The sequence below is a fragment of the Periplaneta americana genome, chromosome 7, assembly GCF_040183065.1.
Source record: "Periplaneta americana isolate PAMFEO1 chromosome 7, P.americana_PAMFEO1_priV1, whole genome shotgun sequence".
Classification (NCBI taxonomy): domain Eukaryota; kingdom Metazoa; phylum Arthropoda; class Insecta; order Blattodea; family Blattidae; genus Periplaneta; species Periplaneta americana.
The window spans coordinates 97800259-97814982 of NC_091123.1; positions in this window are offsets into that span (position 1 = coordinate 97800259).

Below are 14724 nucleotides of genomic sequence, written 5' to 3' on the forward strand. Positions count from 1 at the left end.
GTCGAGACTCCAAGGCTGCAGATGGGCGCATATTTCCACCACGTGGGATCCACGCATCGGGAGGCGAAACCGAGGAAGACCTGGGACCAGATGGGCGGACTTCTTCAAGAGCCTAGCTGGACCCCTGTGGTCCAGAACAGCCAAGAACCGAGAAGAATGGAGATCGCTACAGTTTGCCAGTATCGAGTGAGAGTGCAAGTGTACACACACAAACGACGAACAAAACTTATATAGAACAGAATCTACCGTCATGCGGATTAGCTCACCGCATGATCTCTAAAGAGCTCCCCTTTTAGGAGGCCATAGCCCTTCACGGGAAATCCAAAGGCTATTTCATTCATTCATTCATATAGTGATGAGTACCAAATACTTTCTTTTTTATATTAGATACGATACTAAGTAATGTGATTTTATATAATGTCGATGTGCTGAATCCGAATTTTCAATCCGTTTGCTTCTATCACGTCAGGTTTGTTTGCAAAATCACTTTAAATGTATTTTATAATTACGTGAATTTCATCACAAACTTTTTCATTTCACTTTTTTATTTCAAATTCAAAAACAATATTTAAAAGACACAACTTGCTGAAATTATATGTATGATTGTTCATACATGTCACTAGAATGTTTTTGCTTTGTTTTGTCTTGTTTACTTCACTATTGGATGTATAAATTAGCACAATATATCACACAAAAAATTACACCACTTGCTTCTTATTGAGAAAGTCCTCCTGTTCCTCTTTCTTTTATGTTTTTTTTTTTCAGGTATTTCACGCTTTAACATCCAACAATAATCACCAAGCATACTGATGCTCCCGCGTCCCTGGTACCTCCTTTGGAACTCCTTCAGATCCTTGTGAAATCGTTCATCTTACTCTTAGCTGAAAAATCCTAGATTTTCGGCGAAATAATCTAGCTGAGAAAACAGAAAATTTTGATACTCATGTTACAACCAAATTCCTTGTATGCTTCAAGCATGTTAGCCGTAATGTTTCGGTAATTAGGATCCTTGTTGCCAAGAAATTTTAAAACAACTTCACAAAACAACATCCATGCTCATTTCTCCTTTTCATCCATACTGTTTTTAAATGCTGCTCCGAACATGTTTTCTTATGTCAGGACCATTAAATATATATCTTCTTTCAATTTGCTTCAGATAGTAATGGAAATTTCTCACATGTGTACTTAAAACACTTTCCTTCCTTATTTAAAGCTTTTACAAGCTGTTTCATTAAGCCAAACTTGATGTGGAGAGACGGCAGCACAACTTTAGAAGAACTCACATGGCTTTGGCGCACAACATTCTTACAACTGACTTCCAAATTTTGTCGAGGTGGCCAATCTTTCATAGTCCAGTGATCAACTCGTGCTCTACTATCCCACAGGCAAAGAATGCATGGAAATTTGGTAAAATTAGATTGTTGACCCAGCAACATAGTAGAACTTTGAAATCATCACAAACTTGCCAGTTGTGTTCCTATGATCTAGTCGCAATAAGAGCAGTTGAAAATTTGTGTATGATTTTTTGTGGATCACTGAATAGGCAACGGGCACTGAACCAAAAATGTTTCCGTTATGAAGGAGGAAATCCTTTAAACTTCGCTTGGAAGCATTACTGAACAGTCTCCATTCACTTAGGTCATAGTTTGGAAGTCCAAGTTTTAGCATACATTCTTTCACATTACTGCAATATACAAGATTTATCATCTTCGGAGAAAAAAATATTTAAAACCTATTTCATGTTGTCAGTACCAATAGAATGATGTTTGTTTTGGTCGCACAGGAATTGGTACATTAGACAGGGTAAAATGGCTGACCGAACAACTGAATACAAGATTTGATTTTTATGTTTAGAATCGTACCCCTTCACATAACACGAACAGAAGTAGCAGTCATTACTATGGTTTGACTGCTCTCTCCAAACCATAGGTACTCCAAAAGATAGCAACGGTCTTCTCTAATTTATCAAATGACGGAAGTTCTTCAATGTATACTCTACATACTTTGTGTGGTGCCTAAGCTTTACTTTGGTTTCCAAGTTTGATTCCAAAATACGCATGGCATGACTTTTTTACAAAATCTGTAATATTACATCTCTACTTAGGCAATGTGTATATCCTACATAAGTTATATAACAAAAGTGGTCTGGATTATTTAGACATCCTCGATGCAACATGGTAAATACTTTCTTACGGAACTAAAATCTTTCAACATTCTACTCCACAATAAAGCTTCAAACTGATTTCGTTTCGTTTCCAGATGAAACGCAGACTAATGAAATGTGAGAGAAACTAGACGAGTTGAGTTCAGTCTCTCACCAAGGAGTGGCTGACATTTCTATCTTTCACAAATAAAAAGAATAACAAGGCTGCACGTTATTTCGCCCTAACTCCCTTATGTGCTTGCACCCTCTATCTGCTAAGAAACATCCAGTGTCCTATGTTTTCAATATAAACACCTTAAAAATATGTTGAATACTTTGGTTTTCATATCCTAATATACTAAACCTACATATGTTAAAGTATTACAGTTTAAATAATTACGCTATAAATTGTCGTAATATATTATAAGAAAATTAAAATAACAAAAAAAATGGTACGTGAAAGGAACTTTTTGGCTTTGAATTTGATTTCAGCATGCTAAAAATACCCTAAAAACATTAAAACCTTGGAGGCAGGAATTTCATCGCAGACTAGTGTTATTTATCATTAAGGAGGCACTATGGTGAAATAATGGTGAAACATTAAGAAAACTCGCTTAAAAATTTATTGTGACTCTCTATTACTTATACTGAGCTCAAAAAGCTAATTAATGTATATGCCCATGACTGTTTTCATGCTTTTGAGCCAATATGAACAAGGCAAAGAGCCTTTATAGTGACCCCGATTTAAAATATATTTAGAAAATATAATTTCAAAACTATTAGCCCTAATGGCACCAAATTTTGAAGGGATGATAGTATTGTAGGTATGTTTATGTACTTTAAAATACATATTTTTTTATTTACTGTCTGAGTAGATGCTATTCCATTTCTTCCTCTTCACTACCACTCTCAGCCGCATGCTCACTGGGGTTGATCTTCAGTTTCTAGGCCAGTGCCCTTAAATAAACATCCAACTATCCTCTAGTCTTGTAGTCCTGGTATCTTCCCACAATGAATACGATTTGCTCCTGATTCTTTATGTGTGTTTTCTTCAGGAGAGGCCTTACGTTTCTTTGCAAATAGTTTTTTTTTTTCTGTTGATAGGAAATTATTTTATCTCTACTGAGAAATTGTATTACAGATTGTAAATTGTTTTTCCCGTTGCTAGAAAAGGTAATTTAAATTAAATTTATTTCATAAGCAATGACCAGGCAACATGACTTAAACAAAGCAATCACAAAAATGTTAAAGTGACCCAAGTGACCGAAGTGCTGTACCAAACATTTGTGGTACGGAAATGACCTATTACCGCAAATGCTGTACCAAAAATTTCCTGGAACCGAAATTTGTTATTTACCTCAATGGCCTAGTACCAAAAATGAAAAGTGATCCAAAAAGACGGACCGAAACAGCCTGAAATGCCTGGAGAGTGTTGGATCTATATTCTGTTATTCTACCTGTGTATTGTCGCCAGCTGTTGCAATTTTCTTTAATGTTTCCATTAAGAATTCAACTTTAATTAATTTTCAATGAACTACAACCAGTTATTTTGCGAAAACCTTATTTTCGTTAATTTAAGACATTATTTAAGTCACTTTATTTAAAAAAAATCCATATTTCAGAATCTTATTTTGTATGGAATTCAATTTGTTTTGTAGCTTTGTTTTTAAGAGCCTTATATAGAGAATTTCAATATTTTGTTTAGAATTTCGCTTTGAAATGAAATTCCTTCAAAAACTAATTGTTTACTATAATTTAAGAAATTAACGCAAATCTATTTCACAAATATGCTTTAGGGTTCTATCATTACTACTTACGCGAAGAAAAGGAAAATGTCAATTATTTTAGCGGAAAGTGAGGAGAAAGAGTTGATTTTTGCAGTCCTGTGTTAGAGAATCCCGAGGGTGGAAGGATGTAGAGTCACGACAGGAAAGCATCTGCCATGATAAACAGAGCTGCCGCCCTTACACATTACAGGGATCGCGTGTCTTGTGCCACTCTGGAGATGTCGGGTCGGTCGCTGACTCGACGTCCGGCTACTCTTCTCAGAACAAAACACGGTCCTCAACAACGCAAGATAAAAGCTCACGTACCATTCCACGACACGGAATTACCTCTCTAAAGTGCTTTCCAAGTGGTACTCTATCCAAAATGTTGTAAGCGAATGTGAAATTGTTGTAAAGCCGGGATCAAAATTTGACTGATTTTAAATTCCATTTGCTAAAGTTGGTTTAATGGACTTTACTTCTAATTCATCGGCACATTTCGTCTCAAAACAGAATATAAGTAATTAATGTACAACTCAATGGAGTGGGACCAGGCAGAGTAGATGTGATCTATAACGGAAAAAAGTCAATGTTAACATATCCTGCAGAAGGAGAGTAAGGTAAAGAAAAAGTTGTTTAAGATATTGTTCGGCTACAAATTAAATACATATTTTTAAATACTTACTTTGCAATCATGTGCTACACAAATGCCGGAGATGAACTCTGGCTGGACTCATTACACTTTTAGAAATAGGTTAAAGGATAATCTTCGTAGCAATTCACTCTAATTATACTGACTTAAACGATCACTAGCATATGGTAACTACTTTCTTTAAATATGCATTCTGATAGCGCTGTAATTTTACAATTGTCTCATAGTCATAATAATCTCTTCCTATTATCTAACATTATTTGAGATATATTAACATTCTATGTCCACATCTGTGGAGTAACGGTCAGCGCGTCTGGCCGCGAAACCAGGTGGCCCGGGTTCGATTCCCGGTCGGGGCAAGTTACCTGGTTGAGGGTTTTTCCGGGGTTTTCCCTCAACCCAATATAAGCAAATGCTGGGTAACTTTCGGTGCTGGACCCCGGACTGATTTCACCGGCATCATCACCTTCATCTCATTTAGACGCTAAATAACCTAAGATGTTGATAAAGCGTCGTAAAATAATCTACTAAAAACATTCTATTTATATTAGTTTACTTCTTCTACACAGTTTGTATTTCATTGTTTAATTAACAGTTCATAGTATTTTACTGTTTAATTCATAAGGAACTCTTGCATACACGTAACTTTTATCGAAATCACATTGTTGTGTTCCTTGCAGCTTATAAGTTCATTTGTACAATAGTCAAAAGAAAATGTGGCCGCTCTCTAGAAGCAAAGTTCCCTTCGGATATCTTCGCTAAAATTCGGAGACATGCGATGTTACATATTGTTGAACCACATTGCCTCATATCTACAGTTATAATTTAAAGTATTCTGTGTCTTGCTTTATAGCGTAATGGTAGCGTTCCAGCCTGGTATTCGTGAGGTCCTGCGTTTGAACACAACATAGTGCTTTTTATGTCCTTTTTGTTTTGTTTTTAAGAGAGAGAGAAAATATATATATATAATTCCTCCTGTCTCTTTTATGATTATTTTAGTAATTAACATCAGGTTCATGAATGTATTAGGCCTATGCCATGACTTTATCGTTATTTATTGTGGCTTCAAATGGAAAGAAAAAAAGATTTTATTATCAACAAAAATATCTTTCGTGGCATAAACAAAACAAACTTACTGGCGTCTGCCTTAGAACATTCAAACAATTAAGCTTCAAAAAACAAAACAAAGAGTCACGATTCAATATTTAGTCTATCTTCCCCGTATCTCGAACACATCTTGCAGTTGAGTGGGCAAGGAATCAAATAGTCTTTGCAAATAACGACTGTTCTCAGACACGACATTCCAGGCATCCTGGACATACATACATAAGTGTTCTGCCTATGGGCAGATATTTCACTGGGAACCCAGCATTCTACAATCTTTCCTATGTTCTGCCTTCCTCTTAGTTTCCGTATATAATCCACATATCTTAATGTCGTCTATTATTCTTCTCAACCAGTGACCTGACCACTCCCTTTTTCTCTTTCTAATCAGTTTCAGCATCATTCTTTCTTCATCCACTTTTTCCAACACAACTTCATTTCGTATTCTGTCTGTCCACTTCACACGCTCCGTTCTTCTCCACATTCACATTTCAAATGTTTCTATTCGTTTATCTTCATTTCGTCGTAATGTCCAGGTTTTCCCCCATGCAATGCCACACTCCACACAGAGCACTTCACTAGTCTCTTCTTTAGTTCTTTTTCCAGAGCTTCCTTCGCTCATGTTTGCAGTTTTTCTTTGGAGGGATAAATGCGGTAACTTCCCGTTACTTTCCACAAATCACTGTCTCTTTCGCATCTTATTAGATGCCAGGGGGCCCAAGCGTGGAGATTAGAAAAGTGTATTTAACTAATTGGGCCCTCCGGACTTCACCGAAATTCACCGCAAGGTGTAAATATTAGTTGTATCAGGATTTTTTAAAATTATTTTATTGGGTTATTTTACGACGCTTTATAAATATCTTAGGTTATTTAGCGTCTGAGTGAGATGAAGGTGATAATGCCGGTGAAATGAGTCCGGGGTCCAGCACTGAAAGTTACCCAGCATTTGCTCATATTGAGTTGAGGGAAAATCCCGGAAAAACCTAAACCAGGTAACTTGCCCTGACCGGGAATCCAACCCGGGCCACCTGGTTTCGCGGCCAGACGCGCTTTTTTGACCCGAACAGAGACCGGGAAATGCGAATTAGTCTTTGCCCCCAGCATCCTGGACTAGCTTCTACAAATCATCAGAAAATCTTGGAGGGGGATTGCGCCAATTTTTCCGCAAATGTTTCTATATTTGTGCCGTCGTAACTCGGTCGGGAGAACGTCGGAATGTAGATATCAACGTCTCAGGTTCAATTCGTTGTCACTCCTTTTCATTTTACTGTGTTTTAATATAGTATAATATAATAATATAAAAATAAAAACTAACATCAGTATTATGCAACTGTATTGTTCCAAACCTAATATTAAATTTATGTTATTTATATCGCTAAAGAACGATAACAATATAAATAACTTGCATATTATTTGTATAGTATCACTAAAGAACGAAAGCAGAATATAAATTATAAATTTCGGTTTGTTTAATGAATATAAGATATCATAAAATATATAATTAATTATGGAATAAAATAATCTATTTCACAAAGATAAATGGTTATTTACATTATAATAATTACTTATATAAAATATAGATTATATTGCGAAAGAATAATAACAGAATAAAAATAACTTGAACATTATTTATAACTGTAAAGGACGAAAACAGAATATAAATAACGTGAATATTATTTATATCGCTAAAGAACGATTAAAGAATAAAATGAAAACGTGAACAAGATCCGAACTCACAACCTTCGAATCATTAGGCGAGCACTCTACCGCTGCTCTACGAGACGCAGATGCGGAATAATTCCATAGTTTCGGAACTGCTTCTATAAGCACATGCGTCGCGTAACATCACCGTGACCCGAAGTGGACTTAGAAAATATTCGCTGTTCACGAGTGAGGCCACTTTTTTTTTTTTTTTTTGACAACTGTACATATGTATATTTTTGGCTGGTTAAGTGGAAGAGAAGGCCTTACGGCAATGGTCGTCAGCACTCGCTAAAATGGGTATCGGAATATGCACCGTCGTCGTGCAGAAGGGAGAGGTGGAAAGGAACAAGTTAGAAAAGAGATTATAGAGTGGCAAAGTTGCTAAGAGCGCCTTAGCGGTGCCACTGCGAAACAAGGCAGAAATGGGATAAGCGTCTTCCGTTGTGTAAATTCGTCTGCTTAAACGTTGTGTATAAAAAAAATGTGTGTGTGTGTGTGTGCTGCATACAACTCCAATAGGAGAAGAAAATATACAAATGGGATATGATATTTCAGGTAAATTTTATGAAATTTAGTCCATAGTTTTGTTCATTAGTAGGATTTTTTTTCATGTGTAAATGTGTAACAAAGCCCTTCATAAATACTGTGTATATTAGGCCTTCAGTATTTTTCTTTTCTTGCAGATTCCCTTTGAAAAAAAGAGGAACTGGTGAAACAGTGGGTAATAAATATGAAACGAGAAAAATTATGTCCCTCCGAGCATAGCTTTTTGTGTTGATGACACTTCTTATGTCCTTTGTACTTAAAGAAGAAGACGATGTGATGTAGCTTATAAAAAGTAGGCCTATTTCGAAGACAAACGACTAACCAAATAAATGCTTCACTAGTAATGGACTTAAACTAAATAGGGATAAAACCACTACAATTCCGTTTCAAACCCACAATTATAACCTAATAGCAATAAAATATTAAAATTGTATTTCGACACTGGCATTCAAAATTCTGCAAAACTCTCTGGTAGGCCATATTGTTGTTAGTATTTTGACTGGAGGGACATGAAGGAATATAATTATATGCTAATATTAATAATAATAATAATAATAATAATAATAATAATAATAATAATAATAATAATAATAATAATAATAATAATAATCTGTGGCGCCCAGACAGACCAGACGGCTGCTAGCCTCACGTTCACATTCCGATAATTATACACTATACTATTGATCGAGTTTACTGTTTTTTAAGTGTGTCATTATTGTAATATTATAATTCAGTTTTCTAGTGTAAGCAAAAATTAAAACCTTGGTAATTTGTGGATATACTGTAACAAAAAAAGAACTAAAAGCGTGTTCGGTAATGTTTTACTGAAGTTACAAGCTTAGAGGTAAAGATTGTCTACTACAGCTAGGGCCTCCTTTCATTCTATAATATCTTAATTAAGGTATAATAAATAATGTAGAGCAGACATGCCAGAAATAAGACACTGATTGTGCAGTTATGTGCGCGGATCACCGGTCTGTGCGGACTGCATCATTCAAGCGTTGCTCTTACCAGTTCTTAACTGGAGAGGTGTACAATAATCTATTTTGCGCTTTTAGTGTTGGATTGAATAGGCATTTGGACATTGTAAACACACTTAGCAGAAGGAAAAAATACAGTTTTTATGAGCGTCTATATTTGATAATTGTAAAACAAGAAACATTAGGCTTACTCAGTTATACTTCATAAAGTAGTGGTTTCTAAAACATCATTTATTAACATGATTTTTATATAGTATTTGAAGAAAAAAGTATAGCAGTAATTTCGAAACAAAAAAGAAAACGAACAAGTATTTCGTTTTACGCAGTAGGTATTAATTATTTTAAAGTAATAGACCCTACTGTGTCATTGTTCGTCAAGCATTATTATTTATTGGGACCAGTGGTACACAAATGTTGAAAAACATATTATACTACCAATTAATTACATGTAGTAGGACATTGTGAAGTTTTTATACTGAAAGCATTTCCTTGCTGTATGTCAATATAAATTATTATTAATATTAATAAATCAAGCTTAGAATTTAAATTCACATAATATAGCTCATTTAGAAAACTTTGAGAGCAAGTATCGACAAGTTGGGAGCGTTACTGAAAGAAATTAAAAGTGTAGTTAACAAGCTGTGAAGCGTAAGATGGAAAATTTGCCATTATATATTTTTCCACAAAGTTTTTCCGCCTTGCAAATAGTTGCTTTCTTCGCTCCTTACAACCTCAAGAGCCTCACATGTATTCCTCACTAAATTATCTTCACTTACCAGCTTATGAAATGAAGGTCATACGTCGTCTAACCTTTGATGGCTGTGTTAGTACAGACTCCATAACAACGCCATTGTCAAGTTTGTTTTCCCGTGAGAGTACTGATTAAGAAATAAGCTCTGGCGAATATCATATTTTGAGAACTTTACTAATCTGATATAAACTGTCACAAGACTATTATCTCGACATGGGCTGATGAAAGCCTTTCATTTTAAAATAATTATTGTTGGCTGAGGAAAACATTATAACTTATAGTTATAGTATTCCAGCTACCTAAAGATTAAAGGCTGAAGTTAAGGACACATTGGGCATACAGTACGCCGAACACAGGTAATTCAACGGATAAGGCTATAAACAAACACGTCGCCGTTGCGTGTTCGTGGAATACAGTCAACTCCCGACATTCTGAAGCTATACTATTAACACATGCTTGAGTCGTGACGTTCATTTTCGTTGTGATCTTTACAGTGAATACAGTAATAAAGTGCATTCGTAAGTTACGGAACTTGAACATATGCGGATGTCACTAGAAATGATTTTATACAGCAAGAAATTCTTTCAATAACACATGACGTTATTGGTGTATGATGTAGTACAAGATATTCCTATTGTCTGATATTTTTTCATCCTTCATTAGGACATTGCATGTCGTTAATCACTGAAAACCCACTAATTTTATATGTACTTTTCTAGAAATTCCCTAAAATGTATATTATTTAATTCATTAATTGGAATATTGGTACTGAACAACATGGTAGGCTACACAAATCTATGCTAAACGTCGAGTTAATATCTTCATAATTTTCAGATTTTGATGGTACTGGTTCTTTTTGATTACGTTCAACATACTCTCTGTGCCCTTTGGTATTACAGTGTCTTTCATTTCACTGTTTTTTGTCACTTTTACGTTTATTTGACACAATTTGTATGTAACGTTGTATATATTGACAGTGAAAATATTAGTTCAAATATCCTCAACTATGCCCTGCAATATTACACGCTTGAGCGTCTTACCTAAGGAATTTTACCTCTACAATGAACCTTCAATCAGCAACAAAAATGTAGTTTTTTAGATAATACGTCTAGTAAGAGCAGTGATCGATAACACTGCTCACTATGATTGCATCTCGGTTTTGACTTTCTAGAGAAGGAGGGCAGAGGATGCGTAACTATTTTGTATACGAACGTACTTATACCTGCACTGTGACGTCACATATACTTCGAATGAGGCAACTTCATTCCAGTTTATACGAATTATAACAATAACAATGTGTAAATAGGTTGTACCCGATGCTTGAGGATCGACCTCGGCGCTGCGCCTCGGTATGAGTCATGGCCGATTGCGTCGGTGCGACTTGAGGTACGGAAGAAAGCAGTAGGCCTACCTCGTTCACTGGTTTAAAAGACGACGCTATCAGTGGATAAAGATTCCATATATCCGAGAATTGCCCATCAGTCGCGGTCCAAGAATTCATTGCAGGTATAGTATCTGTAGAGACTGTAATTTATTAAGGTTAACAAATCAAAATAAATAATATAAGTCTACAATGGCTCTCATTTACTATGCAGCACCACATGTAGTTCAGTCTTTATAAGTTGTGCACGAATAATATTAAAAACAGGCGCTACAATAGTACATGCATTCAAGTCACCGACACGGATCCAGAACTGAAATGAATTGTTCATTTTAAATAAGTATGGGGAGACATTGCATGAGATATTTATTTACATTTACCCAAGAAGAATAAAAAAACGGAAATTTTACAAAAATTGTTAATAAGTTCATTTCGAAACCTCCCCTTCAAATTGCTCACATACACATCTCCACAGTAGATCAAAAATTTTGTAACATAAAGCTGGGAAATTGAAGCCCGAATCTTAAATATGCTTTGCTATGCGCATTTCTTACTGCACATTAATTACTGTATCTTAAGTTATATTTCTGATTACTAATTGTAGGCATATATATTGTATTATAAATTAGGTCGGATGGCTTGTAGAACGGTTGCTACTGCGTTCGACACCTGGCTATAACGATACTCAAACTCATTAGGATTTCTGATATAATTATAATATCTGATTAAAATGAAAATAGACTGATTATAGTTTATTTCCACTTATCCTAAAATCATTCTTGTTTAGTTAATTTCACCCATCATGCCCCATTGAACTAATATCAGTCACTTCACTTATTACGCTGGTTTTATTATACTTGCCTTACTTATCATCTGGTTCTATTCAGGATATGTACAAAATCTTATTTTTATCTTGATTTCAGGTAATTTAATTTGTTAAGTACAAACAAAACTATTTTTGATGTATGCAAATCAGAGATTTGTTATATGTAGGCCTATATTACTTACATAAAAGAGATATCTCAGTTACTTAGTCTACCAACTTATGCCGTGATTTCTTCAGAACATTCTTGAAATATCTTGTGCAATCCTTATCTAGTATTAGGTAATGGAAAAACCGAAAACCCTAACAACCGCCAAAAGCCAAAAATAATGGACGTGAACTTGAAGGGAAGATTCGTTGTAGTCTCGTTCACCTGCAGTTGGCTGTGCTCCGGAAATGTTTAGCCTAATACTGTAGATATTTCTTTCAAAGATGGAGTATGTTACTGCCTTTTAAAATCCGTCAAACTATGCTATTTTATTTTCATTGTTTCTTCTAGCATTGTCCTATACCAGTAGTGTCAGAGTTGTAAGCTCCGAAACCAGTTGTGGAGCTAGAGACGTGGAGTCGGAGCGTGAACTTGCTTATGTCTGTGGAAGCACCGGAGCAAGCAACGAGTTATAGTGGAGCGCTCCGCTCCGTTTAGGCTGTGTCTGACAACGCTGTCCTATACCGATCTTTTTATGCGCCATCAGATAGCGTTTTTGTTTCAATATAGTCGCTGACGTTACCGCAAACGAAAAGCTTGGAATTTACAAGCTTCTGCGTTCACGATTTTTCTATTGTTAAAATTTACGAAAATCATTGTGAACGGTTACATTAAATAACATGACTGCAAGCTTTGGCGTTCTCGTCGCGTTTGCGTTTACTTTCCATTATGAATAGCCCTTAATACATGAGAGTCGGACATCGTACAAATTATTTAGAATTTTCTAGAAATTGCCGCAGTTGTAGATGCAGCATTCAACTTTTTCTAACCGCGTTGTTGATTATGGTCGGTTTAGACGACCATGAAATCGTAATCATGAAAAAAAACAAGCTGTGATTCCATAGATTCTTAATTCTTAATTGTTCTGAATTTTGACCGCCATGAAATCGTGATATTATAATCTATCTAATTTCAAATATTTGCGAAACCAGTTTTACAAACACACGAGAGCCAAAAAAGAACGTTTGGACCTAATACTTACAGATTTATTTAATTTATGCATAGAATTCTGAAAGTAAGGCTACTCTTTGTAAAAGTGACATTATATTCATATTTTATATTCTGTTACTTCTGACTGATTGACTCACCGCTAGCCGAACGGCTACAGCTTAGCTTTTCACGTTGGTAATCCGTTATCGTGTCCCCGTGGAGTACGCTGGCATTATTTTGTAGTGAAGAGCGATGATTTTTGATGGCTTTTCAAGGGTTACTCGCGTTTTCCTTACCTGCATTCCATCATTGCTTCATTAGTCATCACCGTCATGCCGTGGTATCACAGTCTACTATATACAGTCGTGAAGCTCAATACGTAGTAAATATGCAAACATTAGATAGTTACTCACCACTAGGATCGCTAATACAGCCTCATTACAGGCAATGCAAAATAGTACTGTCACAGTCTATTGTTTCTAGCACCCTCACAACCCAAGCTTCGTGACTCTATATAGTAGACTGTGGTGGTATGTAGTTCGCCTCCTCCTATAGTGCATCAAGGATAATGCTTAGGGCGGCTGAAAGAACTTCAATTTTAGTGCGTCACCCAGAGATGAGCACGCTTAGATGAATGAACCGTCATTACATTTGAAAAATTCTGACTGATTTTGTGATTATTCCACTGTCATTATGCAAATGTATCATCCCTTTATATTTTTTCTATTCCGATTTTGTGTTGTGTTATAATACTGTGGAGTAAATTACCAAAGTTCCCGGTAATTAGGCCTACAGACATCTTATTTCACTACGAACACAGGAAGGTTCTCAATAAAAGAAGGCCTTTAGTTCCATCAGTATTAATTTAAATATAAATATCTTACCATTCTCAACTTACTAATTTACCATTCCAGTAATATAGAATAGCCATGGCTGTTGGACATGTCGATTCATATATACTCTTATTCTGTGTAGGTAGCCTTTCCACACGTTGAAATCCATTCTAGATAAAAGCAACACACCCTAGGATATGAGTTGATGTGCGGCATGCATTGGTTTCTGCAAACTAATTTCATGTGCAGTTCAATCTTTGAAAATATAATAGCGTCCCTTGTTTGCGCGAGAAAATGGAGGAGATAAGGGAAAAGTTTCTATATAACGAATGCAGTAAAGTTATGGAAATATTTCTAACCCACTCCAAAGAAAACAAAGAGAAATAATGCTAGAAGGGAAAAAATCGAGTATGAAGAAGAATCAACGAACAAAAGAACAGAAAATATAGAATCCAATTGCCACCCATTCCTTCGTCTCTTACTTCCCTCTCTATTTTTCTCTATCTATAGAAAACTTTCTGTTGTCATAGTTACGCACTTCCCAATTTTCTGTTCCCTCAACTCAGCGTAGTTTTTTCTTATCTTCGCTTCAGATGTGTCTTCTTGTGTCTTTTTTTCTTTCCTGCACTTGATCACGCGATCGTTTCTGTAAAACAAAACAATATGCATTCGATATTTGCTTTACAATACGGAATGACGAAATCATTAAATTCTTTATAATTTACAGACAAGTTTATGAAACAGGACTTCGAAAGCATGGGTTATTAAGTGCTTCCAAAATACAATGCTTTAAAATATACATATATCTACACTGTTGTTTTTGTTAGCATCTAGTGAAGAGAACATACATACATTTTGTGTGAGGTAGTTTTGAAGTTTATTATATTAAATTATTATTATATA